Below are 27,502 nucleotides of genomic sequence, written 5' to 3'. Positions count from 1 at the left end.
ACAAATCGTCGGGTTAGCGCGAATGCAATCCTGAGTTCCAAAAATTATGCACCGGAAGGACGCGCTTCGTAGTTTTTTTTTATTTTTTGTTAAATTTATACATTTATTTTTTAACATTAAATCGTTACAAGATAACATCTTTACAACAAAACATGAACAGAATTGTAATTGTAAGCACTTCCTTCCGCAATCCGACGTGCCAGCGGAGCGACTGCCGAGTTAGCGGGCGCGCCGCCGCGTGTGTGAGACGCACAGCTGCTCGTGGCACCTCCTGTCATCCGCTGGGCGCGTGCAGCCTTCGACACTCGCGGAAGACGCATCTTGTCCCTGGTGTCCAGTGGATGGCTGGGCGCGCGGGCCGACCGGCGTATGGCCTGTGCGGCGTGTGGCAGTGTCTTGTTGGAGGGCGCCACTGCTGGCGATGTGAGCTCTCCTCGCCTCGCCTCCGCCTCAGACGAGATGTTTTGCGTAATTTGCAGTGCATCCGCACCATTCCTATCGCTGTCCCTGTCCCCGCCCCGTCCCGACTTGTCCCGACTTTGCTCGACTGCCGCTCGCTGCCGCTCGGGTCGTGGCCCATATAACAGCGCAAGCACAAGAAACGTCTGCAGGAGATGACGAGACGAGACGAAAGAATAAATTTATGATTACATATCGAAGTAGGAATTGTACACCGCTACACAACAACAGGCGCTGACGTATTTCAGAACATATCTGCCGATTCGTACTGTTTTGTCGTTTTCAAAGACTTCCTGGCGAACTTGGTTAGCACATTCTCCCTCAAACTGAGATATTTACTGCAATTTCATACCTTATGGTCATTACAGTAGTTTAAAATGCTTAAGGAAGTATCTTTGTCACTTCAGAAAGGTCGTATGGAAACAGGGCTGGCAGGGGTGGCTGTATATAAAAAAACAAGTAAATAAAGGCGGCCAACAGCACCCGGTGTTCCCAGGCGGTCACCCATCCAAGTACTAACCGGGCCCGATGTTGCTTAACTTCGGTGATCGGACGAGAACCGGTGTAGTCAACATGGTATGGCCGTTGGCGCCCGTAAAATGTAGGCGCACGGCAGAATTCGCATTCGGTTCTTATCCCAAGACACACAAAATCATACTTTTCGGTCGAACTCAGGCGCATTATTTGTTATTGACAAATCGTCGGGTTAGCGCGAATGCAATCCTGAGTTCCAAAAATTATGCACCGGAAGGACGCGCTTCGTAGTTTTTTTTTATTTTTTGTTAAATTTATACATTTATTTTTTAACATTAAATCGTTACAAGATAACATCTTTACAACAAAACATGAACAGAATTGTAATTGTAAGCACTTCCTTCCGCAATCCGACGTGCCAGCGGAGCGACTGCCGAGTTAGCGGGCGCGCCGCCGCGTGTGTGAGACGCACAGCTGCTCGTGGCACCTCCTGTCATCCGCTGGGCGCGTGCAGCCTTCGACACTCGCGGAAGACGCATCTTGTCCCTGGTGTCCAGTGGATGGCTGGCGCGCGGCCGACCGGCGTATGGCCTGTGCGGCGTGTGGCAGTGTCTTGTTGGAGGGCGCCACTGCTGGCGATGTGAGCTTCCTCGCCTCGCCTCCGCCTCAGACGAGATGTTTGCGTAATTTGCAGTGCATCCGCACCATTCCTATCGCTGTCCCTGTCCCCGCCCCGTCCCGACTTGTCCCGACTTTGCTCGACTGCCGCTCGCTGCCGCTCGGGTCGTGGCCCATATAACAGCGCAAGCACAAGAAACGTCTGCAGGAGATGACGAGACGAGACGAAAGAATAAATTTATGATTACATATCGAAGTAGGAATTGTACACCGCTACACAACAACAGGCGCTGACGTATTTCAGAACATATCTGCCGATTCGTACTGTTTTGTCGTTTTCAAAGACTTCCTGGCGAACTTGGTTAGCACATTCTCCCTCAAACTGAGATATTTACTGCAATTTCATACCTTATGGTCATTACAGTAGTTTAAAATGCTTAAGGAAGTATCTTTGTCACTTCAGAAAGGTCGTATGGAAACAGGGCTGGCAGGGGTGGCTGTATATAAAAAAACAAGTAAATAAAGGGCGGCCAACAGCACCCGGTGTTCCCAGGCGGTCACCCATCCAAGTACTAACCGGGCCCGATGTTGCTTAACTTCGGTGATCGGACGAGAACCGGTGTAGTCAACATGGTATGGCCGTTGGCGCCCGTAAAATGTAGGCGCACGGCAGAATTCGCATTCGGTTCTTATCCCAAGACACACAAAATCATACTTTTCGGTCGAACTCAGGCGCATTATTTGTTATTGACAAATCGTCGGGTTAGCGCGAATGCAATCCTGAGTTCCAAAAATTATGCACCGGAAGGACGCGCTTCGTAGTTTTTTTTTATTTTTTGTTAAATTTATACATTTATTTTTTAACATTAAATCGTTACAAGATAACATCTTTACAACAAAACATGAACAGAATTGTAATTGTAAGCACTTCCTTCCGCAATCCGACGTGCCAGCGGAGCGACTGCCGAGTTAGCGGGCGCGCCGCCGCGTGTGTGAGACGCACAGCTGCTCGTGGCACCTCCTGTCATCCGCTGGGCGCGTGCAGCCTTCGACACTCGCGGAAGACGCATCTTGTCCCTGGTGTCCAGTGGATGGCTGGCGCGCGGCCGACCGGCGTATGGCCTGTGCGGCGTGTGGCAGTGTCTTGTTGGAGGGCGCCACTGCTGGCGATGTGAGCTTCCTCGCCTCGCCTCCGCCTCAGACGAGATGTTTGCGTAATTTGCAGTGCATCCGCACCATTCCTATCGCTGTCCCTGTCCCCGCCCCGTCCCGACTTGTCCCGACTTTGCTCGACTGCCGCTCGCTGCCGCTCGGGTCGTGGCCCATATAACAGCGCAAGCACAAGAAACGTCTGCAGGAGATGACGAGACGAGACGAAAGAATAAATTTATGATTACATATCGAAGTAGGAATTGTACACCGCTACACAACAACAGGCGCTGACGTATTTCAGAACATATCTGCCGATTCGTACTGTTTTGTCGTTTTCAAAGACTTCCTGGCGAACTTGGTTAGCACATTCTCCCTCAAACTGAGATATTTACTGCAATTTCATACCTTATGGTCATTACAGTAGTTTAAAATGCTTAAGGAAGTATCTTTGTCACTTCAGAAAGGTCGTATGGAAACAGGGCTGGCAGGGGTGGCTGTATATAAAAAAACAAGTAAATAAAGGGCGGCCAACAGCACCCGGTGTTCCCAGGCGGTCACCCATCCAAGTACTAACCGGGCCCGATGTTGCTTAACTTCGGTGATCGGACGAGAACCGGTGTAGTCAACATGGTATGGCCGTTGGCGCCCGTAAAATGTAGGCGCACGGCAGAATTCGCATTCGGTTCTTATCCCAAGACACACAAAATCATACTTTTCGGTCGAACTCAGGCGCATTATTTGTTATTGACAAATCGTCGGGTTAGCGCGAATGCAATCCTGAGTTCCAAAAATTATGCACCGGAAGGACGCGCTTCGTAGTTTTTTTTTATTTTTTGTTAAATTTATACATTTATTTTTTAACATTAAATCGTTACAAGATAACATCTTTACAACAAAACATGAACAGAATTGTAATTGTAAGCACTTCCTTCCGCAATCCGACGTGCCAGCGGAGCGACTGCCGAGTTAGCGGGCGCGCCGCCGCGTGTGTGAGACGCACAGCTGCTCGTGGCACCTCCTGTCATCCGCTGGGCGCGTGCAGCCTTCGACACTCGCGGAAGACGCATCTTGTCCCTGGTGTCCAGTGGATGGCTGGCGCGCGGCCGACCGGCGTATGGCCTGTGCGGCGTGTGGCAGTGTCTTGTTGGAGGGCGCCACTGCTGGCGATGTGAGCTTCCTCGCCTCGCCTCCGCCTCAGACGAGATGTTTGCGTAATTTGCAGTGCATCCGCACCATTCCTATCGCTGTCCCTGTCCCCGCCCCGTCCCGACTTGTCCCGACTTTGCTCGACTGCCGCTCGCTGCCGCTCGGGTCGTGGCCCATATAACAGCGCAAGCACAAGAAACGTCTGCAGGAGATGACGAGACGAGACGAAAGAATAAATTTATGATTACATATCGAAGTAGGAATTGTACACCGCTACACAACAACAGGCGCTGACGTATTTCAGAACATATCTGCCGATTCGTACTGTTTTGTCGTTTTCAAAGACTTCCTGGCGAACTTGGTTAGCACATTCTCCCTCAAACTGAGATATTTACTGCAATTTCATACCTTATGGTCATTACAGTAGTTTAAAATGCTTAAGGAAGTATCTTTGTCACTTCAGAAAGGTCGTATGGAAACAGGGCTGGCAGGGGTGGCTGTATATAAAAAAACAAGTAAATAAAGGGCGGCCAACAGCACCCGGTGTTCCCAGGCGGTCACCCATCCAAGTACTAACCGGGCCCGATGTTGCTTAACTTCGGTGATCGGACGAGAACCGGTGTAGTCAACATGGTATGGCCGTTGGCGCCCGTAAAATGTAGGCGCACGGCAGAATTCGCATTCGGTTCTTATCCCAAGACACACAAAATCATACTTTTCGGTCGAACTCAGGCGCATTATTTGTTATTGACAAATCGTCGGGTTAGCGCGAATGCAATCCTGAGTTCCAAAAATTATGCACCGGAAGGACGCGCTTCGTAGTTTTTTTTTATTTTTTGTTAAATTTATACATTTATTTTTTAACATTAAATCGTTACAAGATAACATCTTTACAACAAAACATGAACAGAATTGTAATTGTAAGCACTTCCTTCCGCAATCCGACGTGCCAGCGGAGCGACTGCCGAGTTAGCGGGCGCGCCGCCGCGTGTGTGAGACGCACAGCTGCTCGTGGCACCTCCTGTCATCCGCTGGGCGCGTGCAGCCTTCGACACTCGCGGAAGACGCATCTTGTCCCTGGTGTCCAGTGGATGGCTGGCGCGCGGCCGACCGGCGTATGGCCTGTGCGGCGTGTGGCAGTGTCTTGTTGGAGGGCGCCACTGCTGGCGATGTGAGCTTCCTCGCCTCGCCTCCGCCTCAGACGAGATGTTTGCGTAATTTGCAGTGCATCCGCACCATTCCTATCGCTGTCCCTGTCCCCGCCCCGTCCCGACTTGTCCCGACTTTGCTCGACTGCCGCTCGCTGCCGCTCGGGTCGTGGCCCATATAACAGCGCAAGCACAAGAAACGTCTGCAGGAGATGACGAGACGAGACGAAAGAATAAATTTATGATTACATATCGAAGTAGGAATTGTACACCGCTACACAACAACAGGCGCTGACGTATTTCAGAACATATCTGCCGATTCGTACTGTTTTGTCGTTTTCAAAGACTTCCTGGCGAACTTGGTTAGCACATTCTCCCTCAAACTGAGATATTTACTGCAATTTCATACCTTATGGTCATTACAGTAGTTTAAAATGCTTAAGGAAGTATCTTTGTCACTTCAGAAAGGTCGTATGGAAACAGGGCTGGCAGGGGTGGCTGTATATAAAAAAACAAGTAAATAAAGGGCGGCCAACAGCACCCGGTGTTCCCAGGCGGTCACCCATCCAAGTACTAACCGGGCCCGATGTTGCTTAACTTCGGTGATCGGACGAGAACCGGTGTAGTCAACATGGTATGGCCGTTGGCGCCCGTAAAATGTAGGCGCACGGCAGAATTCGCATTCGGTTCTTATCCCAAGACACACAAAATCATACTTTTCGGTCGAACTCAGGCGCATTATTTGTTATTGACAAATCGTCGGGTTAGCGCGAATGCAATCCTGAGTTCCAAAAATTATGCACCGGAAGGACGCGCTTCGTAGTTTTTTTTATTTTTTGTTAAATTTATACATTTATTTTTTAACATTAAATCGTTACAAGATAACATCTTTACAACAAAACATGAACAGAATTGTAATTGTAAGCACTTCCTTCCGCAATCCGACGTGCCAGCGGAGCGACTGCCGAGTTAGCGGGCGCGCCGCCGCGTGTGTGAGACGCACAGCTGCTCGTGGCACCTCCTGTCATCCGCTGGGCGCGTGCAGCCTTCGACACTCGCGGAAGACGCATCTTGTCCCTGGTGTCCAGTGGATGGCTGGCGCGCGGCCGACCGGCGTATGGCCTGTGCGGCGTGTGGCAGTGTCTTGTTGGAGGGCGCCACTGCTGGCGATGTGAGCTTCCTCGCCTCGCCTCCGCCTCAGACGAGATGTTTGCGTAATTTGCAGTGCATCCGCACCATTCCTATCGCTGTCCCTGTCCCCGCCCCGTCCCGACTTGTCCCGACTTTGCTCGACTGCCGCTCGCTGCCGCTCGGGTCGTGGCCCATATAACAGCGCAAGCACAAGAAACGTCTGCAGGAGATGACGAGACGAGACGAAAGAATAAATTTATGATTACATATCGAAGTAGGAATTGTACACCGCTACACAACAACAGGCGCTGACGTATTTCAGAACATATCTGCCGATTCGTACTGTTTTGTCGTTTTCAAAGACTTCCTGGCGAACTTGGTTAGCACATTCTCCCTCAAACTGAGATATTTACTGCAATTTCATACCTTATGGTCATTACAGTAGTTTAAAATGCTTAAGGAAGTATCTTTGTCACTTCAGAAAGGTCGTATGGAAACAGGGCTGGCAGGGGTGGCTGTATATAAAAAAACAAGTAAATAAAGGGCGGCCAACAGCACCCGGTGTTCCCAGGCGGTCACCCATCCAAGTACTAACCGGGCCCGATGTTGCTTAACTTCGGTGATCGGACGAGAACCGGTGTAGTCAACATGGTATGGCCGTTGGCGCCCGTAAAATGTAGGCGCACGGCAGAATTCGCATTCGGTTCTTATCCCAAGACACACAAAATCATACTTTTCGGTCGAACTCAGGCGCATTATTTGTTATTGACAAATCGTCGGGTTAGCGCGAATGCAATCCTGAGTTCCAAAAATTATGCACCGGAAGGACGCGCTTCGTAGTTTTTTTTATTTTTTGTTAAATTTATACATTTATTTTTTAACATTAAATCGTTACAAGATAACATCTTTACAACAAAACATGAACAGAATTGTAATTGTAAGCACTTCCTTCCGCAATCCGACGTGCCAGCGGAGCGACTGCCGAGTTAGCGGGCGCGCCGCCGCGTGTGTGAGACGCACAGCTGCTCGTGGCACCTCCTGTCATCCGCTGGGCGCGTGCAGCCTTCGACACTCGCGGAAGACGCATCTTGTCCCTGGTGTCCAGTGGATGGCTGGCGCGCGGCCGACCGGCGTATGGCCTGTGCGGCGTGTGGCAGTGTCTTGTTGGAGGGCGCCACTGCTGGCGATGTGAGCTTCCTCGCCTCGCCTCCGCCTCAGACGAGATGTTTGCGTAATTTGCAGTGCATCCGCACCATTCCTATCGCTGTCCCTGTCCCCGCCCCGTCCCGACTTGTCCCGACTTTGCTCGACTGCCGCTCGCTGCCGCTCGGGTCGTGGCCCATATAACAGCGCAAGCACAAGAAACGTCTGCAGGAGATGACGAGACGAGACGAAAGAATAAATTTATGATTACATATCGAAGTAGGAATTGTACACCGCTACACAACAACAGGCGCTGACGTATTTCAGAACATATCTGCCGATTCGTACTGTTTTGTCGTTTTCAAAGACTTCCTGGCGAACTTGGTTAGCACATTCTCCCTCAAACTGAGATATTTACTGCAATTTCATACCTTATGGTCATTACAGTAGTTTAAAATGCTTAAGGAAGTATCTTTGTCACTTCAGAAAGGTCGTATGGAAACAGGGCTGGCAGGGGTGGCTGTATATAAAAAAACAAGTAAATAAAGGGCGGCCAACAGCACCCGGTGTTCCCAGGCGGTCACCCATCCAAGTACTAACCGGGCCCGATGTTGCTTAACTTCGGTGATCGGACGAGAACCGGTGTAGTCAACATGGTATGGCCGTTGGCGCCCGTAAAATGTAGGCGCACGGCAGAATTCGCATTCGGTTCTTATCCCAAGACACACAAAATCATACTTTTCGGTCGAACTCAGGCGCATTATTTGTTATTGACAAATCGTCGGGTTAGCGCGAATGCAATCCTGAGTTCCAAAAATTATGCACCGGAAGGACGCGCTTCGTAGTTTTTTTTATTTTTTGTTAAATTTATACATTTATTTTTTAACATTAAATCGTTACAAGATAACATCTTTACAACAAAACATGAACAGAATTGTAATTGTAAGCACTTCCTTCCGCAATCCGACGTGCCAGCGGAGCGACTGCCGAGTTAGCGGGCGCGCCGCCGCGTGTGTGAGACGCACAGCTGCTCGTGGCACCTCCTGTCATCCGCTGGGCGCGTGCAGCCTTCGACACTCGCGGAAGACGCATCTTGTCCCTGGTGTCCAGTGGATGGCTGGCGCGCGGCCGACCGGCGTATGGCCTGTGCGGCGTGTGGCAGTGTCTTGTTGGAGGGCGCCACTGCTGGCGATGTGAGCTTCCTCGCCTCGCCTCCGCCTCAGACGAGATGTTTGCGTAATTTGCAGTGCATCCGCACCATTCCTATCGCTGTCCCTGTCCCCGCCCCGTCCCGACTTGTCCCGACTTTGCTCGACTGCCGCTCGCTGCCGCTCGGGTCGTGGCCCATATAACAGCGCAAGCACAAGAAACGTCTGCAGGAGATGACGAGACGAGACGAAAGAATAAATTTATGATTACATATCGAAGTAGGAATTGTACACCGCTACACAACAACAGGCGCTGACGTATTTCAGAACATATCTGCCGATTCGTACTGTTTTGTCGTTTTCAAAGACTTCCTGGCGAACTTGGTTAGCACATTCTCCCTCAAACTGAGATATTTACTGCAATTTCATACCTTATGGTCATTACAGTAGTTTAAAATGCTTAAGGAAGTATCTTTGTCACTTCAGAAAGGTCGTATGGAAACAGGGCTGGCAGGGGTGGCTGTATATAAAAAAACAAGTAAATAAAGGGCGGCCAACAGCACCCGGTGTTCCCAGGCGGTCACCCATCCAAGTACTAACCGGGCCCGATGTTGCTTAACTTCGGTGATCGGACGAGAACCGGTGTAGTCAACATGGTATGGCCGTTGGCGCCCGTAAAATGTAGGCGCACGGCAGAATTCGCATTCGGTTCTTATCCCAAGACACACAAAATCATACTTTTCGGTCGAACTCAGGCGCATTATTTGTTATTGACAAATCGTCGGGTTAGCGCGAATGCAATCCTGAGTTCCAAAAATTATGCACCGGAAGGACGCGCTTCGTAGTTTTTTTTATTTTTTGTTAAATTTATACATTTATTTTTTAACATTAAATCGTTACAAGATAACATCTTTACAACAAAACATGAACAGAATTGTAATTGTAAGCACTTCCTTCCGCAATCCGACGTGCCAGCGGAGCGACTGCCGAGTTAGCGGGCGCGCCGCCGCGTGTGTGAGACGCACAGCTGCTCGTGGCACCTCCTGTCATCCGCTGGGCGCGTGCAGCCTTCGACACTCGCGGAAGACGCATCTTGTCCCTGGTGTCCAGTGGATGGCTGGCGCGCGGCCGACCGGCGTATGGCCTGTGCGGCGTGTGGCAGTGTCTTGTTGGAGGGCGCCACTGCTGGCGATGTGAGCTTCCTCGCCTCGCCTCCGCCTCAGACGAGATGTTTGCGTAATTTGCAGTGCATCCGCACCATTCCTATCGCTGTCCCTGTCCCCGCCCCGTCCCGACTTGTCCCGACTTTGCTCGACTGCCGCTCGCTGCCGCTCGGGTCGTGGCCCATATAACAGCGCAAGCACAAGAAACGTCTGCAGGAGATGACGAGACGAGACGAAAGAATAAATTTATGATTACATATCGAAGTAGGAATTGTACACCGCTACACAACAACAGGCGCTGACGTATTTCAGAACATATCTGCCGATTCGTACTGTTTTGTCGTTTTCAAAGACTTCCTGGCGAACTTGGTTAGCACATTCTCCCTCAAACTGAGATATTTACTGCAATTTCATACCTTATGGTCATTACAGTAGTTTAAAATGCTTAAGGAAGTATCTTTGTCACTTCAGAAAGGTCGTATGGAAACAGGGCTGGCAGGGGTGGCTGTATATAAAAAAACAAGTAAATAAAGGGCGGCCAACAGCACCCGGTGTTCCCAGGCGGTCACCCATCCAAGTACTAACCGGGCCCGATGTTGCTTAACTTCGGTGATCGGACGAGAACCGGTGTAGTCAACATGGTATGGCCGTTGGCGCCCGTAAAATGTAGGCGCACGGCAGAATTCGCATTCGGTTCTTATCCCAAGACACACAAAATCATACTTTTCGGTCGAACTCAGGCGCATTATTTGTTATTGACAAATCGTCGGGTTAGCGCGAATGCAATCCTGAGTTCCAAAAATTATGCACCGGAAGGACGCGCTTCGTAGTTTTTTTTATTTTTTGTTAAATTTATACATTTATTTTTTAACATTAAATCGTTACAAGATAACATCTTTACAACAAAACATGAACAGAATTGTAATTGTAAGCACTTCCTTCCGCAATCCGACGTGCCAGCGGAGCGACTGCCGAGTTAGCGGGCGCGCCGCCGCGTGTGTGAGACGCACAGCTGCTCGTGGCACCTCCTGTCATCCGCTGGGCGCGTGCAGCCTTCGACACTCGCGGAAGACGCATCTTGTCCCTGGTGTCCAGTGGATGGCTGGCGCGCGGCCGACCGGCGTATGGCCTGTGCGGCGTGTGGCAGTGTCTTGTTGGAGGGCGCCACTGCTGGCGATGTGAGCTTCCTCGCCTCGCCTCCGCCTCAGACGAGATGTTTGCGTAATTTGCAGTGCATCCGCACCATTCCTATCGCTGTCCCTGTCCCCGCCCCGTCCCGACTTGTCCCGACTTTGCTCGACTGCCGCTCGCTGCCGCTCGGGTCGTGGCCCATATAACAGCGCAAGCACAAGAAACGTCTGCAGGAGATGACGAGACGAGACGAAAGAATAAATTTATGATTACATATCGAAGTAGGAATTGTACACCGCTACACAACAACAGGCGCTGACGTATTTCAGAACATATCTGCCGATTCGTACTGTTTTGTCGTTTTCAAAGACTTCCTGGCGAACTTGGTTAGCACATTCTCCCTCAAACTGAGATATTTACTGCAATTTCATACCTTATGGTCATTACAGTAGTTTAAAATGCTTAAGGAAGTATCTTTGTCACTTCAGAAAGGTCGTATGGAAACAGGGCTGGCAGGGGTGGCTGTATATAAAAAAACAAGTAAATAAAGGGCGGCCAACAGCACCCGGTGTTCCCAGGCGGTCACCCATCCAAGTACTAACCGGGCCCGATGTTGCTTAACTTCGGTGATCGGACGAGAACCGGTGTAGTCAACATGGTATGGCCGTTGGCGCCCGTAAAATGTAGGCGCACGGCAGAATTCGCATTCGGTTCTTATCCCAAGACACACAAAATCATACTTTTCGGTCGAACTCAGGCGCATTATTTGTTATTGACAAATCGTCGGGTTAGCGCGAATGCAATCCTGAGTTCCAAAAATTATGCACCGGAAGGACGCGCTTCGTAGTTTTTTTTATTTTTTGTTAAATTTATACATTTATTTTTTAACATTAAATCGTTACAAGATAACATCTTTACAACAAAACATGAACAGAATTGTAATTGTAAGCACTTCCTTCCGCAATCCGACGTGCCAGCGGAGCGACTGCCGAGTTAGCGGGCGCGCCGCCGCGTGTGTGAGACGCACAGCTGCTCGTGGCACCTCCTGTCATCCGCTGGGCGCGTGCAGCCTTCGACACTCGCGGAAGACGCATCTTGTCCCTGGTGTCCAGTGGATGGCTGGCGCGCGGCCGACCGGCGTATGGCCTGTGCGGCGTGTGGCAGTGTCTTGTTGGAGGGCGCCACTGCTGGCGATGTGAGCTTCCTCGCCTCGCCTCCGCCTCAGACGAGATGTTTGCGTAATTTGCAGTGCATCCGCACCATTCCTATCGCTGTCCCTGTCCCCGCCCCGTCCCGACTTGTCCCGACTTTGCTCGACTGCCGCTCGCTGCCGCTCGGGTCGTGGCCCATATAACAGCGCAAGCACAAGAAACGTCTGCAGGAGATGACGAGACGAGACGAAAGAATAAATTTATGATTACATATCGAAGTAGGAATTGTACACCGCTACACAACAACAGGCGCTGACGTATTTCAGAACATATCTGCCGATTCGTACTGTTTTGTCGTTTTCAAAGACTTCCTGGCGAACTTGGTTAGCACATTCTCCCTCAAACTGAGATATTTACTGCAATTTCATACCTTATGGTCATTACAGTAGTTTAAAATGCTTAAGGAAGTATCTTTGTCACTTCAGAAAGGTCGTATGGAAACAGGGCTGGCAGGGGTGGCTGTATATAAAAAAACAAGTAAATAAAGGGCGGCCAACAGCACCCGGTGTTCCCAGGCGGTCACCCATCCAAGTACTAACCGGGCCCGATGTTGCTTAACTTCGGTGATCGGACGAGAACCGGTGTAGTCAACATGGTATGGCCGTTGGCGCCCGTAAAATGTAGGCGCACGGCAGAATTCGCATTCGGTTCTTATCCCAAGACACACAAAATCATACTTTTCGGTCGAACTCAGGCGCATTATTTGTTATTGACAAATCGTCGGGTTAGCGCGAATGCAATCCTGAGTTCCAAAAATTATGCACCGGAAGGACGCGCTTCGTAGTTTTTTTTATTTTTTGTTAAATTTATACATTTATTTTTTAACATTAAATCGTTACAAGATAACATCTTTACAACAAAACATGAACAGAATTGTAATTGTAAGCACTTCCTTCCGCAATCCGACGTGCCAGCGGAGCGACTGCCGAGTTAGCGGGCGCGCCGCCGCGTGTGTGAGACGCACAGCTGCTCGTGGCACCTCCTGTCATCCGCTGGGCGCGTGCAGCCTTCGACACTCGCGGAAGACGCATCTTGTCCCTGGTGTCCAGTGGATGGCTGGCGCGCGGCCGACCGGCGTATGGCCTGTGCGGCGTGTGGCAGTGTCTTGTTGGAGGGCGCCACTGCTGGCGATGTGAGCTTCCTCGCCTCGCCTCCGCCTCAGACGAGATGTTTGCGTAATTTGCAGTGCATCCGCACCATTCCTATCGCTGTCCCTGTCCCCGCCCCGTCCCGACTTGTCCCGACTTTGCTCGACTGCCGCTCGCTGCCGCTCGGGTCGTGGCCCATATAACAGCGCAAGCACAAGAAACGTCTGCAGGAGATGACGAGACGAGACGAAAGAATAAATTTATGATTACATATCGAAGTAGGAATTGTACACCGCTACACAACAACAGGCGCTGACGTATTTCAGAACATATCTGCCGATTCGTACTGTTTTGTCGTTTTCAAAGACTTCCTGGCGAACTTGGTTAGCACATTCTCCCTCAAACTGAGATATTTACTGCAATTTCATACCTTATGGTCATTACAGTAGTTTAAAATGCTTAAGGAAGTATCTTTGTCACTTCAGAAAGGTCGTATGGAAACAGGGCTGGCAGGGGTGGCTGTATATAAAAAAACAAGTAAATAAAGGGCGGCCAACAGCACCCGGTGTTCCCAGGCGGTCACCCATCCAAGTACTAACCGGGCCCGATGTTGCTTAACTTCGGTGATCGGACGAGAACCGGTGTAGTCAACATGGTATGGCCGTTGGCGCCCGTAAAATGTAGGCGCACGGCAGAATTCGCATTCGGTTCTTATCCCAAGACACACAAAATCATACTTTTCGGTCGAACTCAGGCGCATTATTTGTTATTGACAAATCGTCGGGTTAGCGCGAATGCAATCCTGAGTTCCAAAAATTATGCACCGGAAGGACGCGCTTCGTAGTTTTTTTTATTTTTTGTTAAATTTATACATTTATTTTTTAACATTAAATCGTTACAAGATAACATCTTTACAACAAAACATGAACAGAATTGTAATTGTAAGCACTTCCTTCCGCAATCCGACGTGCCAGCGGAGCGACTGCCGAGTTAGCGGGCGCGCCGCCGCGTGTGTGAGACGCACAGCTGCTCGTGGCACCTCCTGTCATCCGCTGGGCGCGTGCAGCCTTCGACACTCGCGGAAGACGCATCTTGTCCCTGGTGTCCAGTGGATGGCTGGCGCGCGGCCGACCGGCGTATGGCCTGTGCGGCGTGTGGCAGTGTCTTGTTGGAGGGCGCCACTGCTGGCGATGTGAGCTTCCTCGCCTCGCCTCCGCCTCAGACGAGATGTTTGCGTAATTTGCAGTGCATCCGCACCATTCCTATCGCTGTCCCTGTCCCCGCCCCGTCCCGACTTGTCCCGACTTTGCTCGACTGCCGCTCGCTGCCGCTCGGGTCGTGGCCCATATAACAGCGCAAGCACAAGAAACGTCTGCAGGAGATGACGAGACGAGACGAAAGAATAAATTTATGATTACATATCGAAGTAGGAATTGTACACCGCTACACAACAACAGGCGCTGACGTATTTCAGAACATATCTGCCGATTCGTACTGTTTTGTCGTTTTCAAAGACTTCCTGGCGAACTTGGTTAGCACATTCTCCCTCAAACTGAGATATTTACTGCAATTTCATACCTTATGGTCATTACAGTAGTTTAAAATGCTTAAGGAAGTATCTTTGTCACTTCAGAAAGGTCGTATGGAAACAGGGCTGGCAGGGGTGGCTGTATATAAAAAAACAAGTAAATAAAGGGCGGCCAACAGCACCCGGTGTTCCCAGGCGGTCACCCATCCAAGTACTAACCGGGCCCGATGTTGCTTAACTTCGGTGATCGGACGAGAACCGGTGTAGTCAACATGGTATGGCCGTTGGCGCCCGTAAAATGTAGGCGCACGGCAGAATTCGCATTCGGTTCTTATCCCAAGACACACAAAATCATACTTTTCGGTCGAACTCAGGCGCATTATTTGTTATTGACAAATCGTCGGGTTAGCGCGAATGCAATCCTGAGTTCCAAAAATTATGCACCGGAAGGACGCGCTTCGTAGTTTTTTTTATTTTTTGTTAAATTTATACATTTATTTTTTAACATTAAATCGTTACAAGATAACATCTTTACAACAAAACATGAACAGAATTGTAATTGTAAGCACTTCCTTCCGCAATCCGACGTGCCAGCGGAGCGACTGCCGAGTTAGCGGGCGCGCCGCCGCGTGTGTGAGACGCACAGCTGCTCGTGGCACCTCCTGTCATCCGCTGGGCGCGTGCAGCCTTCGACACTCGCGGAAGACGCATCTTGTCCCTGGTGTCCAGTGGATGGCTGGCGCGCGGCCGACCGGCGTATGGCCTGTGCGGCGTGTGGCAGTGTCTTGTTGGAGGGCGCCACTGCTGGCGATGTGAGCTTCCTCGCCTCGCCTCCGCCTCAGACGAGATGTTTGCGTAATTTGCAGTGCATCCGCACCATTCCTATCGCTGTCCCTGTCCCCGCCCCGTCCCGACTTGTCCCGACTTTGCTCGACTGCCGCTCGCTGCCGCTCGGGTCGTGGCCCATATAACAGCGCAAGCACAAGAAACGTCTGCAGGAGATGACGAGACGAGACGAAAGAATAAATTTATGATTACATATCGAAGTAGGAATTGTACACCGCTACACAACAACAGGCGCTGACGTATTTCAGAACATATCTGCCGATTCGTACTGTTTTGTCGTTTTCAAAGACTTCCTGGCGAACTTGGTTAGCACATTCTCCCTCAAACTGAGATATTTACTGCAATTTCATACCTTATGGTCATTACAGTAGTTTAAAATGCTTAAGGAAGTATCTTTGTCACTTCAGAAAGGTCGTATGGAAACAGGGCTGGCAGGGGTGGCTGTATATAAAAAAACAAGTAAATAAAGGGCGGCCAACAGCACCCGGTGTTCCCAGGCGGTCACCCATCCAAGTACTAACCGGGCCCGATGTTGCTTAACTTCGGTGATCGGACGAGAACCGGTGTAGTCAACATGGTATGGCCGTTGGCGCCCGTAAAATGTAGGCGCACGGCAGAATTCGCATTCGGTTCTTATCCCAAGACACACAAAATCATACTTTTCGGTCGAACTCAGGCGCATTATTTGTTATTGACAAATCGTCGGGTTAGCGCGAATGCAATCCTGAGTTCCAAAAATTATGCACCGGAAGGACGCGCTTCGTAGTTTTTTTTATTTTTTGTTAAATTTATACATTTATTTTTTAACATTAAATCGTTACAAGATAACATCTTTACAACAAAACATGAACAGAATTGTAATTGTAAGCACTTCCTTCCGCAATCCGACGTGCCAGCGGAGCGACTGCCGAGTTAGCGGGCGCGCCGCCGCGTGTGTGAGACGCACAGCTGCTCGTGGCACCTCCTGTCATCCGCTGGGCGCGTGCAGCCTTCGACACTCGCGGAAGACGCATCTTGTCCCTGGTGTCCAGTGGATGGCTGGCGCGCGGCCGACCGGCGTATGGCCTGTGCGGCGTGTGGCAGTGTCTTGTTGGAGGGCGCCACTGCTGGCGATGTGAGCTTCCTCGCCTCGCCTCCGCCTCAGACGAGATGTTTGCGTAATTTGCAGTGCATCCGCACCATTCCTATCGCTGTCCCTGTCCCCGCCCCGTCCCGACTTGTCCCGACTTTGCTCGACTGCCGCTCGCTGCCGCTCGGGTCGTGGCCCATATAACAGCGCAAGCACAAGAAACGTCTGCAGGAGATGACGAGACGAGACGAAAGAATAAATTTATGATTACATATCGAAGTAGGAATTGTACACCGCTACACAACAACAGGCGCTGACGTATTTCAGAACATATCTGCCGATTCGTACTGTTTTGTCGTTTTCAAAGACTTCCTGGCGAACTTGGTTAGCACATTCTCCCTCAAACTGAGATATTTACTGCAATTTCATACCTTATGGTCATTACAGTAGTTTAAAATGCTTAAGGAAGTATCTTTGTCACTTCAGAAAGGTCGTATGGAAACAGGGCTGGCAGGGGTGGCTGTATATAAAAAAACAAGTAAATAAAGGGCGGCCAACAGCACCCGGTGTTCCCAGGCGGTCACCCATCCAAGTACTAACCGGGCCCGATGTTGCTTAACTTCGGTGATCGGACGAGAACCGGTGTAGTCAACATGGTATGGCCGTTGGCGCCCGTAAAATGTAGGCGCACGGCAGAATTCGCATTCGGTTCTTATCCCAAGACACACAAAATCATACTTTTCGGTCGAACTCAGGCGCATTATTTGTTATTGACAAATCGTCGGGTTAGCGCGAATGCAATCCTGAGTTCCAAAAATTATGCACCGGAAGGACGCGCTTCGTAGTTTTTTTTTATTTTTTGTTAAATTTATACATTTATTTTTTAACATTAAATCGTTACAAGATAACATCTTTACAACAAAACATGAACAGAATTGTAATTGTAAGCACTTCCTTCCGCAATCCGACGTGCCAGCGGAGCGACTGCCGAGTTAGCGGGCGCGCCGCCGCGTGTGTGAGACGCACAGCTGCTCGTGGCACCTCCTGTCATCCGCTGGGCGCGTGCAGCCTTCGACACTCGCGGAAGACGCATCTTGTCCCTGGTGTCCAGTGGATGGCTGGCGCGCGCGGCCGACCGGCGTATGGCCTGTGCGGCGTGTGGCAGTGTCTTGTTGGAGGGCGCCACTGCTGGCGATGTGAGCTTCCTCGCCTCGCCTCCGCCTCAGACGAGATGTTTGCGTAATTTGCAGTGCATCCGCACCATTCCTATCGCTGTCCCTGTCCCCGCCCCGTCCCGACTTGTCCCGACTTTGCTCGACTGCCGCTCGCTGCCGCTCGGGTCGTGGCCCATATAACAGCGCAAGCACAAGAAACGTCTGCAGGAGATGACGAGACGAGACGAAAGAATAAATTTATGATTACATATCGAAGTAGGAATTGTACACCGCTACACAACAACAGGCGCTGACGTATTTCAGAACATATCTGCCGATTCGTACTGTTTTGTCGTTTTCAAAGACTTCCTGGCGAACTTGGTTAGCACATTCTCCCTCAAACTGAGATATTTACTGCAATTTCATACCTTATGGTCATTACAGTAGTTTAAAATGCTTAAGGAAGTATCTTTGTCACTTCAGAAAGGTCGTATGGAAACAGGGCTGGCAGGGGTGGCTGTATATAAAAAAACAAGTAAATAAAGGGCGGCCAACAGCACCCGGTGTTCCCAGGCGGTCACCCATCCAAGTACTAACCGGGCCCGATGTTGCTTAACTTCGGTGATCGGACGAGAACCGGTGTAGTCAACATGGTATGGCCGTTGGCGCCCGTAAAATGTAGGCGCACGGCAGAATTCGCATTCGGTTCTTATCCCAAGACACACAAAATCATACTTTTCGGTCGAACTCAGGCGCATTATTTGTTATTGACAAATCGTCGGGTTAGCGCGAATGCAATCCTGAGTTCCAAAAATTATGCACCGGAAGGACGCGCTTCGTAGTTTTTTTTATTTTTTGTTAAATTTATACATTTATTTTTTAACATTAAATCGTTACAAGATAACATCTTTACAACAAAACATGAACAGAATTGTAATTGTAAGCACTTCCTTCCGCAATCCGACGTGCCAGCGGAGCGACTGCCGAGTTAGCGGGCGCGCCGCCGCGTGTGTGAGACGCACAGCTGCTCGTGGCACCTCCTGTCATCCGCTGGGCGCGTGCAGCCTTCGACACTCGCGGAAGACGCATCTTGTCCCTGGTGTCCAGTGGATGGCTGGCGCGCGGCCGACCGGCGTATGGCCTGTGCGGCGTGTGGCAGTGTCTTGTTGGAGGGCGCCACTGCTGGCGATGTGAGCTTCCTCGCCTCGCCTCCGCCTCAGACGAGATGTTTGCGTAATTTGCAGTGCATCCGCACCATTCCTATCGCTGTCCCTGTCCCCGCCCCGTCCCGACTTGTCCCGACTTTGCTCGACTGCCGCTCGCTGCCGCTCGGGTCGTGGCCCATATAACAGCGCAAGCACAAGAAACGTCTGCAGGAGATGACGAGACGAGACGAAAGAATAAATTTATGATTACATATCGAAGTAGGAATTGTACACCGCTACACAACAACAGGCGCTGACGTATTTCAGAACATATCTGCCGATTCGTACTGTTTTGTCGTTTTCAAAGACTTCCTGGCGAACTTGGTTAGCACATTCTCCCTCAAACTGAGATATTTACTGCAATTTCATACCTTATGGTCATTACAGTAGTTTAAAATGCTTAAGGAAGTATCTTTGTCACTTCAGAAAGGTCGTATGGAAACAGGGCTGGCAGGGGTGGCTGTATATAAAAAAACAAGTAAATAAAGGGCGGCCAACAGCACCCGGTGTTCCCAGGCGGTCACCCATCCAAGTACTAACCGGGCCCGATGTTGCTTAACTTCGGTGATCGGACGAGAACCGGTGTAGTCAACATGGTATGGCCGTTGGCGCCCGTAAAATGTAGGCGCACGGCAGAATTCGCATTCGGTTCTTATCCCAAGACACACAAAATCATACTTTTCGGTCGAACTCAGGCGCATTATTTGTTATTGACAAATCGTCGGGTTAGCGCGAATGCAATCCTGAGTTCCAAAAATTATGCACCGGAAGGACGCGCTTCGTAGTTTTTTTTTATTTTTTGTTAAATTTATACATTTATTTTTTAACATTAAATCGTTACAAGATAACATCTTTACAACAAAACATGAACAGAATTGTAATTGTAAGCACTTCCTTCCGCAATCCGACGTGCCAGCGGAGCGACTGCCGAGTTAGCGGGCGCGCCGCCGCGTGTGTGAGACGCACAGCTGCTCGTGGCACCTCCTGTCATCCGCTGGGCGCGTGCAGCCTTCGACACTCGCGGAAGACGCATCTTGTCCCTGGTGTCCAGTGGATGGCTGGCGCGCGGCCGACCGGCGTATGGCCTGTGCGGCGTGTGGCAGTGTCTTGTTGGAGGGCGCCACTGCTGGCGATGTGAGCTTCCTCGCCTCGCCTCCGCCTCAGACGAGATGTTTGCGTAATTTGCAGTGCATCCGCACCATTCCTATCGCTGTCCCTGTCCCCGCCCCGTCCCGACTTGTCCCGACTTTGCTCGACTGCCGCTCGCTGCCGCTCGGGTCGTGGCCCATATAACAGCGCAAGCACAAGAAACGTCTGCAGGAGATGACGAGACGAGACGAAAGAATAAATTTATGATTACATATCGAAGTAGGAATTGTACACCGCTACACAACAACAGGCGCTGACGTATTTCAGAACATATCTGCCGATTCGTACTGTTTTGTCGTTTTCAAAGACTTCCTGGCGAACTTGGTTAGCACATTCTCCCTCAAACTGAGATATTTACTGCAATTTCATACCTTATGGTCATTACAGTAGTTTAAAATGCTTAAGGAAGTATCTTTGTCACTTCAGAAAGGTCGTATGGAAACAGGGCTGGCAGGGGTGGCTGTATATAAAAAAACAAGTAAATAAAGGGCGGCCAACAGCACCCGGTGTTCCCAGGCGGTCACCCATCCAAGTACTAACCGGGCCCGATGTTGCTTAACTTCGGTGATCGGACGAGAACCGGTGTAGTCAACATGGTATGGCCGTTGGCGCCCGTAAAATGTAGGCGCACGGCAGAATTCGCATTCGGTTCTTATCCCAAGACACACAAAATCATACTTTTCGGTCGAACTCAGGCGCATTATTTGTTATTGACAAATCGTCGGGTTAGCGCGAATGCAATCCTGAGTTCCAAAAATTATGCACCGGAAGGACGCGCTTCGTAGTTTTTTTTATTTTTTGTTAAATTTATACATTTATTTTTTAACATTAAATCGTTACAAGATAACATCTTTACAACAAAACATGAACAGAATTGTAATTGTAAGCACTTCCTTCCGCAATCCGACGTGCCAGCGGAGCGACTGCCGAGTTAGCGGGCGCGCCGCCGCGTGTGTGAGACGCACAGCTGCTCGTGGCACCTCCTGTCATCCGCTGGGCGCGTGCAGCCTTCGACACTCGCGGAAGACGCATCTTGTCCCTGGTGTCCAGTGGATGGCTGGCGCGCGGCCGACCGGCGTATGGCCTGTGCGGCGTGTGGCAGTGTCTTGTTGGAGGGCGCCACTGCTGGCGATGTGAGCTTCCTCGCCTCGCCTCCGCCTCAGACGAGATGTTTGCGTAATTTGCAGTGCATCCGCACCATTCCTATCGCTGTCCCTGTCCCCGCCCCGTCCCGACTTGTCCCGACTTTGCTCGACTGCCGCTCGCTGCCGCTCGGGTCGTGGCCCATATAACAGCGCAAGCACAAGAAACGTCTGCAGGAGATGACGAGACGAGACGAAAGAATAAATTTATGATTACATATCGAAGTAGGAATTGTACACCGCTACACAACAACAGGCGCTGACGTATTTCAGAACATATCTGCCGATTCGTACTGTTTTGTCGTTTTCAAAGACTTCCTGGCGAACTTGGTTAGCACATTCTCCCTCAAACTGAGATATTTACTGCAATTTCATACCTTATGGTCATTACAGTAGTTTAAAATGCTTAAGGAAGTATCTTTGTCACTTCAGAAAGGTCGTATGGAAACAGGGCTGGCAGGGGTGGCTGTATATAAAAAAACAAGTAAATAAAGGGCGGCCAACAGCACCCGGTGTTCCCAGGCGGTCACCCATCCAAGTACTAACCGGGCCCGATGTTGCTTAACTTCGGTGATCGGACGAGAACCGGTGTAGTCAACATGGTATGGCCGTTGGCGCCCGTAAAATGTAGGCGCACGGCAGAATTCGCATTCGGTTCTTATCCCAAGACACACAAAATCATACTTTTCGGTCGAACTCAGGCGCATTATTTGTTATTGACAAATCGTCGGGTTAGCGCGAATGCAATCCTGAGTTCCAAAAATTATGCACCGGAAGGACGCGCTTCGTAGTTTTTTTTATTTTTTGTTAAATTTATACATTTATTTTTTAACATTAAATCGTTACAAGATAACATCTTTACAACAAAACATGAACAGAATTGTAATTGTAAGCACTTCCTTCCGCAATCCGACGTGCCAGCGGAGCGACTGCCGAGTTAGCGGGCGCGCCGCCGCGTGTGTGAGACGCACAGCTGCTCGTGGCACCTCCTGTCATCCGCTGGGCGCGTGCAGCCTTCGACACTCGCGGAAGACGCATCTTGTCCCTGGTGTCCAGTGGATGGCTGGCGCGCGGCCGACCGGCGTATGGCCTGTGCGGCGTGTGGCAGTGTCTTGTTGGAGGGCGCCACTGCTGGCGATGTGAGCTTCCTCGCCTCGCCTCCGCCTCAGACGAGATGTTTGCGTAATTTGCAGTGCATCCGCACCATTCCTATCGCTGTCCCTGTCCCCGCCCCGTCCCGACTTGTCCCGACTTTGCTCGACTGCCGCTCGCTGCCGCTCGGGTCGTGGCCCATATAACAGCGCAAGCACAAGAAACGTCTGCAGGAGATGACGAGACGAGACGAAAGAATAAATTTATGATTACATATCGAAGTAGGAATTGTACACCGCTACACAACAACAGGCGCTGACGTATTTCAGAACATATCTGCCGATTCGTACTGTTTTGTCGTTTTCAAAGACTTCCTGGCGAACTTGGTTAGCACATTCTCCCTCAAACTGAGATATTTACTGCAATTTCATACCTTATGGTCATTACAGTAGTTTAAAATGCTTAAGGAAGTATCTTTGTCACTTCAGAAAGGTCGTATGGAAACAGGGCTGGCAGGGGTGGCTGTATATAAAAAAACAAGTAAATAAAGGGCGGCCAACAGCACCCGGTGTTCCCAGGCGGTCACCCATCCAAGTACTAACCGGGCCCGATGTTGCTTAACTTCGGTGATCGGACGAGAACCGGTGTAGTCAACATGGTATGGCCGTTGGCGCCCGTAAAATGTAGGCGCACGGCAGAATTCGCATTCGGTTCTTATCCCAAGACACACAAAATCATACTTTTCGGTCGAACTCAGGCGCATTATTTGTTATTGACAAATCGTCGGGTTAGCGCGAATGCAATCCTGAGTTCCAAAAATTATGCACCGGAAGGACGCGCTTCGTAGTTTTTTTTTATTTTTTGTTAAATTTATACATTTATTTTTTAACATTAAATCGTTACAAGATAACATCTTTACAACAAAACATGAACAGAATTGTAATTGTAAGCACTTCCTTCCGCAATCCGACGTGCCAGCGGAGCGACTGCCGAGTTAGCGGGCGCGCCGCCGCGTGTGTGAGACGCACAGCTGCTCGTGGCACCTCCTGTCATCCGCTGGGCGCGTGCAGCCTTCGACACTCGCGGAAGACGCATCTTGTCCCTGGTGTCCAGTGGATGGCTGGCGCGCGGCCGACCGGCGTATGGCCTGTGCGGCGTGTGGCAGTGTCTTGTTGGAGGGCGCCACTGCTGGCGATGTGAGCTTCCTCGCCTCGCCTCCGCCTCAGACGAGATGTTTGCGTAATTTGCAGTGCCATCCGCACCATTCCTATCGCTGTCCCTGTCCCCGCCCCGTCCCGACTTGTCCCGACTTTGCTCGACTGCCGCTCGCTGCCGCTCGGGTCGTGGCCCATATAACAGCGCAAGCACAAGAAACGTCTGCAGGAGATGACGAGACGAGACGAAAGAATAAATTTATGATTACATATCGAAGTAGGAATTGTACACCGCTACACAACAACAGGCGCTGACGTATTTCAGAACATATCTGCCGATTCGTACTGTTTTGTCGTTTTCAAAGACTTCCTGGCGAACTTGGTTAGCACATTCTCCCTCAAACTGAGATATTTACTGCAATTTCATACCTTATGGTCATTACAGTAGTTTAAAATGCTTAAGGAAGTATCTTTGTCACTTCAGAAAGGTCGTATGGAAACAGGGCTGGCAGGGGTGGCTGTATATAAAAAAACAAGTAAATAAAGGGCGGCCAACAGCACCCGGTGTTCCCAGGCGGTCACCCATCCAAGTACTAACCGGGCCCGATGTTGCTTAACTTCGGTGATCGGACGAGAACCGGTGTAGTCAACATGGTATGGCCGTTGGCGCCCGTAAAATGTAGGCGCACGGCAGAATTCGCATTCGGTTCTTATCCCAAGACACACAAAATCATACTTTTCGGTCGAACTCAGGCGCATTATTTGTTATTGACAAATCGTCGGGTTAGCGCGAATGCAATCCTGAGTTCCAAAAATTATGCACCGGAAGGACGCGCTTCGTAGTTTTTTTTTATTTTTTGTTAAATTTATACATTTATTTTTTAACATTAAATCGTTACAAGATAACATCTTTACAACAAAACATGAACAGAATTGTAATTGTAAGCACTTCCTTCCGCAATCCGACGTGCCAGCGGAGCGACTGCCGAGTTAGCGGGCGCGCCGCCGCGTGTGTGAGACGCACAGCTGCTCGTGGCACCTCCTGTCATCCGCTGGGCGCGTGCAGCCTTCGACACTCGCGGAAGACGCATCTTGTCCCTGGTGTCCAGTGGATGGCTGGCGCGCGGCCGACGGCGTATGGCCTGTGCGGCGTGTGGCAGTGTCTTGTTGGAGGGCGCCACTGCTGGCGATGTGAGCTTCCTCGCCTCGCCTCCGCCTCAGACGAGATGTTTGCGTAATTTGCAGTGCATCCGCACCATTCCTATCGCTGTCCCTGTCCCGCCCCGTCCCGACTTGTCCCGACTTTGCTCGACTGCCGCTCGCTGCCGCTCGGGTCGTGGCCCATATAACAGCGCAAGCACAAGAAACGTCTGCAGGAGATGACGAGACGAGACGAAAGAATAAATTTATGATTACATATCGAAGTAGGAATTGTACACCGCTACACAACAACAGGCGCTGACGTATTTCAGAACATATCTGCCGATTCGTACTGTTTTGTCGTTTTCAAAGACTTCCTGGCGAACTTGGTTAGCACATTCTCCCTCAAACTGAGATATTTACTGCAATTTCATACCTTATGGTCATTACAGTAGTTTAAAATGCTTAAGGAAGTATCTTTGTCACTTCAGAAAGGTCGTATGGAAACAGGGCTGGCAGGGTGGCTGTATATAAAAAAACAAGTAAATAAAGGGCGGGCCAACAGCACCCGGTGTTCCCAGGCGGTCACCCATCCAAGTACTAACCGGGCCCGATGTTGCTTAACTTCGGTGATCGGACGAGAACCGGTGTAGTCAACATGGTATGGCCGTTGGCGCCCGTAAAATGTAGGCGCACGGCAGAATTCGCATTCGGTTCTTATCCCAAGACACACAAAATCATACTTTTCGGTCGAACTCAGGCGCATTATTTGTTATTGACAAATCGTCGGGTTAGCGCGAATGCAATCCTGAGTTCCAAAAATTATGCACCGGAAGGACGCGCTTCGTAGTTTTTTTTTATTTTTTGTTAAATTTATACATTTATTTTTTAACATTAAATCGTTACAAGATAACATCTTTACAACAAAACATGAACAGAATTGTAATTGTAAGCACTTCCTTCCGCAATCCGACGTGCCAGCGGAGCGACTGCCGAGTTAGCGGGCGCGCCGCCGCGTGTGTGAGACGCACAGCTGCTCGTGGCACCTCCTGTCATCCGCTGGGCGCGTGCAGCCTTCGACACTCGCGGAAGACGCATCTTGTCCCTGGTGTCCAGTGGATGGCTGGCGCGCGGCCGACCGGCGTATGGCCTGTGCGGCGTGTGGCAGTGTCTTGTTGGAGGGCGCCACTGCTGGCGATGTGAGCTTCCTCGCCTCGCCTCCGCCTCAGACGAGATGTTTGCGTAATTTGCAGTGCATCCGCACCATTCCTATCGCTGTCCCTGTCCCCGCCCCGTCCCGACTTGTCCCGACTTTGCTCGACTGCCGCTCGCTGCCGCTCGGGTCGTGGCCCATATAACAGCGCAAGCACAAGAAACGTCTGCAGGAGATGACGAGACGAGACGAAAGAATAAATTTATGATTACATATCGAAGTAGGAATTGTACACCGCTACACAACAACAGGCGCTGACGTATTTCAGAACATATCTGCCGATTCGTACTGTTTTGTCGTTTTCAAAGACTTCCTGGCGAACTTGGTTAGCACATTCTCCCTCAAACTGAGATATTTACTGCAATTTCATACCTTATGGTCATTACAGTAGTTTAAAATGCTTAAGGAAGTATCTTTGTCACTTCAGAAAGGTCGTATGGAAACAGGGCTGGCAGGGGTGGCTGTATATAAAAAAACAAGTAAATAAAGGGCGGCCAACAGCACCCGGTGTTCCCAGGCGGTCACCCATCCAAGTACTAACCGGGCCCGATGTTGCTTAACTTCGGTGATCGGACGAGAACCGGTGTAGTCAACATGGTATGGCCGTTGGCGCCCGTAAAATGTAGGCGCACGGCAGAATTCGCATTCGGTTCTTATCCCAAGACACACAAAATCATACTTTTCGGTCGAACTCAGGCGCATTATTTGTTATTGACAAATCGTCGGGTTAGCGCGAATGCAATCCTGAGTTCCAAAAATTATGCACCGGAAGGACGCGCTTCGTAGTTTTTTTTATTTTTTGTTAAATTTATACATTTATTTTTTAACATTAAATCGTTACAAGATAACATCTTTACAACAAAACATGAACAGAATTGTAATTGTAAGCACTTCCTTCCGCAATCCGACGTGCCAGCGAGCGACTGCCGAGTTAGCGGGCGCGCCCGCCCGCGTGTGTGAGACGCACAGCTGCTCGTGGCACCTCCTGTCATCCGCTGGGCGCGTGCAGCCTTCGACACTCGCGGAAGACGCATCTTGTCCCTGGTGTCCAGTGGATGGCTGGCGCGCGGCCGACCGGCGTATGGCCTGTGCGGCGTGTGGCAGTGTCTTGTTGGAGGGCGCCACTGCTGGCGATGTGAGCTTCCTCGCCTCGCCTCCGCCTCAGACGAGATGTTTGCGTAATTTGCAGTGCATCCGCACCATTCCTATCGCTGTCCCTGTCCCCGCCCGTCCCGACTTGTCCCGACTTTGCTCGACTGCCGCTCGCTGCCGCTCGGGTCGTGGCCCATATAACAGCGCAAGCACAAGAAACGTCTGCAGGAGATGACGAGACGAGACGAAAGAATAAATTTATGATTACATATCGAAGTAGGAATTGTACACCGCTACACAACAACAGGCGCTGACGTATTTCAGAACATATCTGCCGATTCGTACTGTTTTGTCGTTTTCAAAGACTTCCTGGCGAACTTGGTTAGCACATTCTCCCTCAAACTGAGATATTTACTGCAATTTCATACCTTATGGTCATTACAGTAGTTTAAAATGCTTAAGGAAGTATCTTTGTCACTTCAGAAAGGTCGTATGGAAACAGGGCTGGCAGGGGTGGCTGTATATAAAAAAACAAGTAAATAAAGGGCGGCCAACAGCACCCGGTGTTCCCAGGCGGTCACCCATCCAAGTACTAACCGGGCCGATGTTGCTTAACTTCGGTGATCGACGAGAACCGGTGTAGTCAACATGGTATGGCCGTTGGCGCCCGTAAAATGTAGGCGCACGGCAGAATTCGCATTCGGTT

At 50.3% G+C, this 27,502-nt stretch overlaps 24 non-coding genes across 24 annotated transcripts; all 24 read right to left on the bottom strand.

Moving 5' to 3' along the window:
- Positions 1–930: 930 nt before the first annotated feature.
- On the bottom strand, positions 931–1,049 carry LOC126216686 (5S ribosomal RNA). The gene has a single exon (XR_007542236.1). It is a non-coding gene; the product is annotated as a 5S ribosomal RNA (ribosomal RNA).
- A 1,030-nt stretch (positions 1,050–2,079) lies between these two features.
- On the bottom strand, positions 2,080–2,198 carry LOC126216685 (5S ribosomal RNA). The gene has a single exon (XR_007542235.1). It is a non-coding gene; the product is annotated as a 5S ribosomal RNA (ribosomal RNA).
- A 1,030-nt stretch (positions 2,199–3,228) lies between these two features.
- LOC126216684 (5S ribosomal RNA) lies at positions 3,229–3,347 on the bottom strand. Its single transcript, XR_007542234.1, has one exon. It is a non-coding gene; the product is annotated as a 5S ribosomal RNA (ribosomal RNA).
- A 1,030-nt stretch (positions 3,348–4,377) lies between these two features.
- Positions 4,378–4,496, bottom strand: LOC126216682 (5S ribosomal RNA). The gene has a single exon (XR_007542233.1). It is a non-coding gene; the product is annotated as a 5S ribosomal RNA (ribosomal RNA).
- Positions 4,497–5,526: 1,030 nt separating this feature from the next.
- Positions 5,527–5,645, bottom strand: LOC126216681 (5S ribosomal RNA). The gene has a single exon (XR_007542232.1). It is a non-coding gene; the product is annotated as a 5S ribosomal RNA (ribosomal RNA).
- Positions 5,646–6,674: 1,029 nt separating this feature from the next.
- Positions 6,675–6,793, bottom strand: LOC126216680 (5S ribosomal RNA). Its single transcript, XR_007542231.1, has one exon. It is a non-coding gene; the product is annotated as a 5S ribosomal RNA (ribosomal RNA).
- A 1,029-nt stretch (positions 6,794–7,822) lies between these two features.
- Positions 7,823–7,941, bottom strand: LOC126216679 (5S ribosomal RNA). The gene has a single exon (XR_007542230.1). It is a non-coding gene; the product is annotated as a 5S ribosomal RNA (ribosomal RNA).
- A 1,029-nt stretch (positions 7,942–8,970) lies between these two features.
- On the bottom strand, positions 8,971–9,089 carry LOC126216678 (5S ribosomal RNA). The gene has a single exon (XR_007542229.1). It is a non-coding gene; the product is annotated as a 5S ribosomal RNA (ribosomal RNA).
- Positions 9,090–10,118: 1,029 nt separating this feature from the next.
- Positions 10,119–10,237, bottom strand: LOC126216676 (5S ribosomal RNA). The gene has a single exon (XR_007542227.1). It is a non-coding gene; the product is annotated as a 5S ribosomal RNA (ribosomal RNA).
- Positions 10,238–11,266: 1,029 nt separating this feature from the next.
- Positions 11,267–11,385, bottom strand: LOC126216675 (5S ribosomal RNA). Its single transcript, XR_007542226.1, has one exon. It is a non-coding gene; the product is annotated as a 5S ribosomal RNA (ribosomal RNA).
- Positions 11,386–12,414: 1,029 nt separating this feature from the next.
- Positions 12,415–12,533, bottom strand: LOC126216674 (5S ribosomal RNA). Its single transcript, XR_007542225.1, has one exon. It is a non-coding gene; the product is annotated as a 5S ribosomal RNA (ribosomal RNA).
- A 1,029-nt stretch (positions 12,534–13,562) lies between these two features.
- Positions 13,563–13,681, bottom strand: LOC126216673 (5S ribosomal RNA). The gene has a single exon (XR_007542224.1). It is a non-coding gene; the product is annotated as a 5S ribosomal RNA (ribosomal RNA).
- A 1,029-nt stretch (positions 13,682–14,710) lies between these two features.
- Positions 14,711–14,829, bottom strand: LOC126216671 (5S ribosomal RNA). The gene has a single exon (XR_007542223.1). It is a non-coding gene; the product is annotated as a 5S ribosomal RNA (ribosomal RNA).
- A 1,029-nt stretch (positions 14,830–15,858) lies between these two features.
- On the bottom strand, positions 15,859–15,977 carry LOC126216670 (5S ribosomal RNA). Its single transcript, XR_007542222.1, has one exon. It is a non-coding gene; the product is annotated as a 5S ribosomal RNA (ribosomal RNA).
- A 1,029-nt stretch (positions 15,978–17,006) lies between these two features.
- LOC126216669 (5S ribosomal RNA) lies at positions 17,007–17,125 on the bottom strand. The gene has a single exon (XR_007542221.1). It is a non-coding gene; the product is annotated as a 5S ribosomal RNA (ribosomal RNA).
- Positions 17,126–18,157: 1,032 nt separating this feature from the next.
- LOC126216668 (5S ribosomal RNA) lies at positions 18,158–18,276 on the bottom strand. The gene has a single exon (XR_007542220.1). It is a non-coding gene; the product is annotated as a 5S ribosomal RNA (ribosomal RNA).
- Positions 18,277–19,305: 1,029 nt separating this feature from the next.
- LOC126216667 (5S ribosomal RNA) lies at positions 19,306–19,424 on the bottom strand. The gene has a single exon (XR_007542219.1). It is a non-coding gene; the product is annotated as a 5S ribosomal RNA (ribosomal RNA).
- Positions 19,425–20,454: 1,030 nt separating this feature from the next.
- Positions 20,455–20,573, bottom strand: LOC126216666 (5S ribosomal RNA). The gene has a single exon (XR_007542218.1). It is a non-coding gene; the product is annotated as a 5S ribosomal RNA (ribosomal RNA).
- Positions 20,574–21,602: 1,029 nt separating this feature from the next.
- LOC126216690 (5S ribosomal RNA) lies at positions 21,603–21,721 on the bottom strand. Its single transcript, XR_007542240.1, has one exon. It is a non-coding gene; the product is annotated as a 5S ribosomal RNA (ribosomal RNA).
- A 1,029-nt stretch (positions 21,722–22,750) lies between these two features.
- Positions 22,751–22,869, bottom strand: LOC126216689 (5S ribosomal RNA). The gene has a single exon (XR_007542239.1). It is a non-coding gene; the product is annotated as a 5S ribosomal RNA (ribosomal RNA).
- Positions 22,870–23,900: 1,031 nt separating this feature from the next.
- On the bottom strand, positions 23,901–24,019 carry LOC126216688 (5S ribosomal RNA). The gene has a single exon (XR_007542238.1). It is a non-coding gene; the product is annotated as a 5S ribosomal RNA (ribosomal RNA).
- A 1,028-nt stretch (positions 24,020–25,047) lies between these two features.
- Positions 25,048–25,166, bottom strand: LOC126216677 (5S ribosomal RNA). Its single transcript, XR_007542228.1, has one exon. It is a non-coding gene; the product is annotated as a 5S ribosomal RNA (ribosomal RNA).
- Positions 25,167–26,196: 1,030 nt separating this feature from the next.
- Positions 26,197–26,315, bottom strand: LOC126216665 (5S ribosomal RNA). Its single transcript, XR_007542217.1, has one exon. It is a non-coding gene; the product is annotated as a 5S ribosomal RNA (ribosomal RNA).
- A 1,029-nt stretch (positions 26,316–27,344) lies between these two features.
- LOC126216687 (5S ribosomal RNA) lies at positions 27,345–27,461 on the bottom strand. Its single transcript, XR_007542237.1, has one exon. It is a non-coding gene; the product is annotated as a 5S ribosomal RNA (ribosomal RNA).
- Between the last annotated feature and the right edge of the window lie 41 nt (positions 27,462–27,502).

This window comes from Schistocerca nitens, unplaced genomic scaffold (assembly GCF_023898315.1).
Source record: "Schistocerca nitens isolate TAMUIC-IGC-003100 unplaced genomic scaffold, iqSchNite1.1 HiC_scaffold_34, whole genome shotgun sequence".
Classification (NCBI taxonomy): domain Eukaryota; kingdom Metazoa; phylum Arthropoda; class Insecta; order Orthoptera; family Acrididae; genus Schistocerca; species Schistocerca nitens.
The sequence above is the reverse complement of the archived record's forward strand: the minus strand, read 5'-3'. Positions and strand labels throughout refer to the sequence as shown.